The sequence below is a fragment of the Grammomys surdaster genome, unplaced genomic scaffold (assembly GCF_004785775.1).
Source record: "Grammomys surdaster isolate TR1022 unplaced genomic scaffold, NIH_TR_1.0 190, whole genome shotgun sequence".
Classification (NCBI taxonomy): Eukaryota; Metazoa; Chordata; class Mammalia; order Rodentia; family Muridae; genus Grammomys; species Grammomys surdaster.
In genome coordinates this window covers 3,969,492-3,976,847 of record NW_021604635.1, presented here as the reverse complement: position 1 = coordinate 3,976,847, position 7,356 = coordinate 3,969,492, and the positions used below count along the sequence as shown (strand labels likewise).

At 47.9% G+C, this 7,356-nt stretch overlaps 1 protein-coding gene across 2 annotated transcripts in view; it reads right to left on the bottom strand.

Annotated features, from left to right (window-relative positions):
- The window catches only part of LOC114622635 (sodium-dependent glucose transporter 1A), a 15,345-nt gene extending 8,967 nt beyond the window's left edge, over nucleotides 1-6,378 (bottom strand). Inside the window, exons 1-2 of one of the 2 annotated variants that reach the window (XM_028769047.1) lie at nucleotides 1,140-1,174; nucleotides 634-768 (exon numbers count right to left, since the gene is read on the bottom strand). The gene's annotated coding sequence lies outside the window, so the exon portion shown is untranslated. Of the gene's footprint in view, nucleotides 1-633; nucleotides 769-1,139; nucleotides 1,175-6,263 lie in introns of those variants that run through there. The other variant, XM_028769048.1, reaches the window with a different exon arrangement.
- Between the last annotated feature and the right edge of the window lie 978 nt (nucleotides 6,379-7,356).

Below are 7,356 nucleotides of genomic sequence, written 5' to 3'. Positions count from 1 at the left end.
GTGTGTGTGTGTGTATGTGGTGTGTGTGTGTGTGTGGTGTGTGTGTGTGTGGTGTGTGCCTGTGTGTGTGTGTGTGGTGTGTGCCTGTGTGTGTGTGTGTGGTGTGTGCCTCTGTGTGTGTGTGTGTATGTGTGATGTGTGTGTGTGTGTGTGTGTGTGTGTGTGTATGATGTGACATTGAATTATCATAACTGGGTATGGTGGTGCAGGCCTAGACTCTTAGCGCTTGGGAGGTGGAGGTAGGAGGATTAAAATTTCAGTGTCATTCTTGGCTATATACTAAGGGTGAAGCCAGCCTGGGCTACAAGGTCCAGGAGATCTGACCCTCTCTTCTGGACTCCACAGGCTCCTGCACACACACGGTGCACACACACACACACTTACAGGCATACCCACACAACACAGATAATAATCTTTTTTTTTTAAAGGGGGTGCACCCCTGGTGATAGGGACTCAAGTATCTTGTACTCTCATGAACTATAACACTACCCAGTAGTCACGGCTTTAAGGGATCACACCAAAATATATTTTCTCTAGGTTGTAAAAAGCCCATCAAACCCACCAGCTGGTGGTAACCAGAATTTCCATGAGCTAGAACCTGGAAAATGGGTTTTTTAGAAGCCATTAAGTTACCCCCTTCACTTCATTCGTTGGCAGGAGCCATTCCAGGTTTTTCTCTGCACCAAAACTTCTGGGCCTTCAGTCTTGGATCTGTATCTCATAACTGGAAGAGACTGTGTCTGCTCAAATTGCACCTGTGCTGGAGACCTTAAGGAAAAGCTGGTCAGGGACAGTTCTCCTCAGAAATCAGATATTATTCTAATAATGGTCACTTCTCTAAGGTCATAGGTGAGTTCTTCTCTGTCATTGCAGGGAACTGTCTTTCCTCCTTTCCCTCTAATACCTGGTGTCCTCCCCTCCCTTTGCTAATGCTGTAGCAAACACCAGAGCAGTGCTGGGTTGTGAGCTAGATGTTCCCAAATAGGAAACATTACTATTGCCAATGGTGTCCCATGTCCCCAGGGAGACACGTCACCCTGGAGGAGGGGAAGTTTTCCTTGACAGGCTACACAGCTTTGCTCCTTGTCCTCTACACTCCCCGGAAATAACACGACTTTGTCAGCTAATAACCCACTCACCAGCAAAACCAGAAAACTCGAGGCTGGAGAGAGGGCTCAGCAGTTAAGAGTGCTGATCTTGACGAGGACCTGGATTTCATTCCTAGCACCCACATGGTGGTTTGCAATGGGCTGTAACTCCAGTTCTTCTGGTCTCCATGGGCACCGATATGAATGTGGTGCACCAATATACATCCAGGCAAACATAACAAAATCAAGATTGAATTAAAAAGTAGAAGACTGGAGTGGTATTTGCAGATGGTATATGTACCATATACCAGGAGCACATTCTCCTAAGTGCTGAGAATTACCTGTGTGTAAGGCAAAAGCTCACTTACGTCAATCAAACACAGTAAGGCCCATTTCCACTAAAAGTCTGTATCCCGATTATGTGCCGAAAAGGATCACAAAATGTTTGCCACCAGGCTTTGTTTAGATCTCTAAGCTTACAGATGGGTGAACAAATCTAACATACTTCTGTTCAGACTCTTCTACCCCCAGGAACTCAACTCCTGGGTCTGTGGAGCACTTTTCTGTTGCCTTCAGCCTCTTACACGGTTGGATCTTGCAGTTTGGCATGACTATCACCTGCCTTTTGAGTGGGTTTCCCTGAAATGTCCTAAACCTTCTGATAATCAGAGGCCAAAACAGTCAATACAGAAAATTAGCACGTGTCCTGAAGTGGTAAGAATAAATCAGTTTCAAGTGAAGAAGTTTCTAACGGTGCGCCTGGGTGTCTGGTCTCTGCAGTCCTAGGGTGATGGTCACGTGACATATGAGGTGAACACTTGAGTTGGGGAAAAGAATCTTACAGCCAATCAGATGCTCCAGAGGTTCAGAGGAGGGGGGAGCCACTCTTAAAGATGGGTGAGAACATTAACATTTCACAATCGACGGAACAAATTTAGTGTTATAGACTTCCTCCCTCCATGTTGGGGTTAGGGTGTGGCGATGAGGAAACCAGAAAGATCTGCCTAACTCCTTCCCCTTGCTTACGGCTGCACAAAGTGTGGCTCTAATTAAAAAGATGCCTGAGGGGATGGGGTAAAGACGTGGGAGGTCCAGGGTCTCAACCTCAGCACCCCCATGATGATACTTCTGTTTCTCTAGACATGTTCTCACATAAATTAGGAAAACTTCCCAGGGGAAAGGCCATGTGAAACATTCAGTTGGTCTGCAAGCATCTGACGTGGTGGCTGCCGAGCCTGTTGTTGTGTCAAGGGTTTTAAGCACTAATATCTAAGTTCATATGACTCCTGTCACAAGACTAACTGGAAAAAAAGTGGAGCCCTCTGGGTCCACAGTGGAGAGCAGCAAGGAGCTAATGGATTCATGAGAGTGGTTACTACAGTCCACTCTCTGCCCACTCTGCCACCGTGGCCTCTCATCCTGGTGACCTGGGTGCTGTTGCTGAGGACTTCCTACAGCTCCCACTGCCTGGGATGGATTTGGGGGTAAAGGGCCGTTGAAGCCGCAATCAGAACAACTTAGTTTGTGTAAGAAGAATAATAAAAGTTTTTTCCCCCACAAATGCCATTCAAGCACTTAAGTCTCAAGAGAAGACAAGTTACAGCTAGCTAGCACTGTGATAGTCTGACTGGGACAGAATACAGAAAACCATCAGCCCTGTGTTAATGACCCTACTTGTGTGCTTTTGCCATGTAAGTTAAAGGAATTTGGACCAGGCTCATAGGAGAGAGATTTCCAATGCTAGTTCTAGGGGGCTCAGCAGGCAAGGGCACCTGCTGCTGAGACTGACAACCTGAATTCACTGGACCTACACAGTTGGAAGGAGTGGATGGACTCTCAAGAGTTGCCCTTAGAGTGTCACATGAACACCATGTTGCAAACACTCACACACAAAATACATCGAAAAACTGAATTCTAAAAACTGCACGTTCAGCTATCTTTCCAGGGGATTTCCTTGTAGGATATGTGGGAGTCGGATCCTGTCTCTTAGAACCAATCAGCTGTTGCTTGTTAGTGTAGCATCCTTAAACCTCGGCTCCAGCACGTGCCCAGCACATCACAGAGGCGAGGGAACAGTACTGCGGGCGGGTCTTTGCTGACTGTGTTACCTTTTCATAGCTGCTTAGTTCCCACACACAGCGTGCGGGTCACCAGACAGTGCTTCGATGAACTTTCTCATGTGGAGAGTCTAAAAACATGTAGGGTCTTAAAACCAAAAACAGAGAAAGAAGCAGATGCTGGAGCCGAAACCAAGAGAGGGGAGTGCAAATGGGAGTCAGAACCACACAGCCAGTCAGTCTTAAAGCGATCCAATAGGTGGTTAGAAGGGAAAACCATTCGACAGATTTCAGGAGTGTCTTCAGCAGAACACCAACGCATAGCTCTCTCACCATGCTTTTGGAAAGATTCCGAAGAGCTACGGGCACCCAGGCACTTCAACGTCAACGGCTTTTCCGTATTACTTCTTGGTTTGGAAGGCTTTACCATTGGGGCAGGCTATGTAGATTAATGGGCAGACTGCCTGCTTTCCTGAAGCCCTGGGTTTGTTCACATACATAAATAGAGCATGCTCGTCCGTACCTGTCATCCCAGCACCTGCCAGGTCAGGGAGGGAGGACTAGGGGTTCGAGGTCATTATCTGCTACAGAGTGAGATCAAGACCAGCCTGGGACAGAGATTTTGTCAAAAGGAGGAAGTGGAGGAGAAAGAAGAGGAGGAGGAGGAAGTGGAGGAGAAGAGGAGGAAGATGAGGAAAGGAAGAGGAAGAAGAGGAGGAAGAGGAGGGGGAAGGAGGAGGAGAAAGAGGAAGAAGAGAAGGGAGGAGGAAGAAGAGGGGGAAGAGGAGGGGGAAGGAGGAGGAGAAAGAGGGAGAAGGGAGGAGAAAGAAGAGGGGGAAGGACGAGGGGGAGGAGGAGGAGGAGGAAGAGGAGAAAGAAGAGGAGGGGGAGAGGAGAAAAAAGAGGAGAGAACTAAAGAAAGGAAGAAAGAAATTTCCTTTTAGCTTTTTATTAAAGGCAGGAGACACAATTTGTTTAGAGTTTTCTTTGATTCTCAAGGGACCACAAAAGTGCAAAGGAAGTCAATTTATGTGAAGTTTTTCTCCCTCTGGAAGATAAACTTAAAACTAAGGAACAAAATCTTACAAAATCCTGGGAGATTTTTGTCTGTTATTTTTTTTACTAATTTCAAGGAATCAATCAAGGGCCTGTTAAAATTTTTTTAAAGACAAGTTCTCTTCCTTAGTTATGTGTGTGGCTGTGCTGTGAACAGGAGATGTACAGGTCCCCATGGAGGGCATCAGATCCCTCTATAGCTGGAGTCACTGGTGGTTATAAACAGCCCAACCTGGGTACTAAGGAACAAACGGTGGCCTCCTGCAAGAGCGGTACACTGTCATCTCTCCAGCAACTAGTCACGGACTTTAAAATGCATTTTATCTGGTAGTTCTGATGTTCTTAATTCTAAAACATAGTATTTCAGGCTAAATGCAGTGTTGATGGAGGTGTGCTGTCTATAGAACTTACTAATGATTTTCTTCAGGAAAACAAAGGATACCTTTTGTTTTGTTTTGTGTTTGAGGTAGAACCCCATGTAGCTCAGGCTGGCTTTGATCTCTATGTATAGCTAGGATAGCCCTAATCCTTCTGCCTCACTTCCTATGTGCTGGGATTACAGGTGTGTGCCACTGTGCCAAACTTTGATACTTCTTTATATCAGGCAATCAAACTTACAACCATTACGGACCTTAATCACCTTCATACAAACCAAGATCAATGGGAGTGTAAGTTTATTGAGCACCTATTACATGAAGTGTATTGTTTGATCTTGATCCATTTCAGTTTCTTGGCTCTAACCTCCTAGGGGCCATCATAACTGACTCCCTGATACATTGTATTACCTCAAGAGTCATCAATATTTTTCTGTACCCATAGAAACTTAAGTAACAAAACATGAAGAAAGCTCAGAGAACTATGAGAACTAACCTGCCCTTGATGTTTTGAATTCCACAAATGGACCAAAGCAGCCATCCATGAGGTAATAGAAAGGGCCTAAAGCTACCTCTTTGGGTCGGACACTGCAACCAACCTTAGCATGTCAACAAACTACAAACTAAGAAAAAATTCTGGACAAAGGGGCTGAGCAGGCAGGCACTTGGTCTACCGGGCTGCCACTGCTCAGAAATGGGCAACAGTGGTAAATGAGCTACAGTCAAAATCTGCTCCTCCTGTGCGCGACCCTCTTGTTCTGCCTTTATATACCGACACAGATATTCCTGCAACATTATTTCGTATAAAGAAAAAGCAAAAATGAACTTTTCCAGCCTTTTCTTTTTAATAGGAATAACGAGACCTAAAGGCTAACACAAGCTGACACTTAGAAGAAATGCCTTGGGCCCTTAAATAAGGTTTCTAATTCATTTACATTTCAAGAACTAGCAATTCTAATTACACCACTCTGCTGGAAAGGCCAGTGTGCGCCTTACCTAGACGGCACTGGCAAGAACCAGAGTGAGCACAGGTTCACAGCAAGTAGCTCTTACACTTCCCGTCTTCAAAGGGCTCGCAGCCCGGCCCAGGGATCTCTCAGTAAGCATCTGCAGGGATTTCTTTATCGGATCCCATCTGTACAATCTAAGAAGTGAGTGTGGCTCAGAGCCTAGGAGAGGGTGAACGACTCTCCTCGGGGGACTCGCTCTCCTCCCAACCCTCTTGGATCACAACCATGAAGTGATAGAGAACGAGGCGGTTTGCCATAAACACTGAATGGTCCAGAACAGTGAATTAGCTCTTAACATTATATACCCATCGGTAAAGTCAAGCGGTTGGTGTTAGTCAAGCCACCAGAAGGAGAGCCCCCTCCCCCCAAGTAGAAGTCTCTGTATAATAATTAAGGTGCAGGGGACAGTGGCTACAGATCCTGACCACCTCTTTTTTGTCCCCCTGGTACTAAGAGGAGTCCTACAAGGGTAGACTGTAGGGGGGAAACATGTTAGGCAAGAATCACCCGCACTCGACAGTGACCCTCCATGATTAGTGCCTATGTCTGTGTTAGCGGATGAAACCGAAGCCCCAAGGTCACACAACATGCAGGCAGCGAAGGCGAGAGTCCCGCTGGGAAGGTCCCCTGCAGGAGGCTCGCGCCCCAGCCTGGGAGGGGTGCAGCCTCAGCTCTCACCAGCCCCAGGAAGGCGGCGTACAGGACCGCGGTGGAGAACCAGCGCAGCGCGCTCCTGGCCCGGCCACTCCGCCGGGAGGCCACCGTGGCCGGCTCGCCCTCCGCCAGGGTCTCCGCCTGGTGGAGCCTCTGTGCCGCGGCCGCGGGCCGGGCGCTCCCGATCTTCACGTCCAGCTCCAGCTTGGCGGCTGCCGAGAGCTACTGGGGCGGGTGCACCCTCTGTGGCTCCGCGCTCCGGCTCCTCCGGGCTCCGAGGTCCCTCCTGACACCACCGTCCCCAGGCGCCGTCCTGACTCAAGGCCTCGGGCGGCTGGACTTCGACCCCGGCCCCAGCTGGCCACCGAGTATGTTCACTCTCCATCTTGCAGAATCACGGCGGTTCTCGTGACGGAGTCAGGCCTCTAGCCAACCTGGAGTCAAACCGGAAGTCATGGTGGTTACCTAGGAAACCGAGCTCCGCGCAAGTCTGAGCTGCTGTGCAGCCTGGCAACAGCATCTATAACATGTGCTGCTAAGGCCTGAGGGAACACGCTAGCTGGCAGGTCGTCTTTACGCGCCCCACCCCAGCCCTCCGTCCACACCTGAGCTTTCCCGGTCTGTTATTCAACTTTGAGGCTACAGATACCTGCTGAAGCTCCGGAATAGGCTCCTGGAGCCGCATCCATCCTCCGTTCTCACATGAGCCCGGGTGTCCAGAGAGGATCCAAGCACAGAGAGAACAGACAGTTCTCCCTAAGATCAGTCAGCAATCACTGGCCTGTCTAGTCAAAAGCCAAAGAGCTCAAGACACATGTGTGGGCTCAAATTTGTGGTTTCAAAAGCACGACAGCTCACGTTTCCACAAGTGATTGTAGCCTGACAATGACCACCATGATTGCTGGGTAAAGTCATGTCAGCCGAGAAAGGCTGTACAGCTGTCGGGCGTCCGCTTTGTTGCGTTCGCTACTCTCAAGCCAACAATGTGACTGTTTATCATCTATCTGAAAAATATTCTTTCCACTTGAAAATCTCCTCTCTTTCTATATCACTGATTATTTATTTATTTATTTATTCATTTATTTTTTATTGGATGATTTATTTACATTTCCTATGT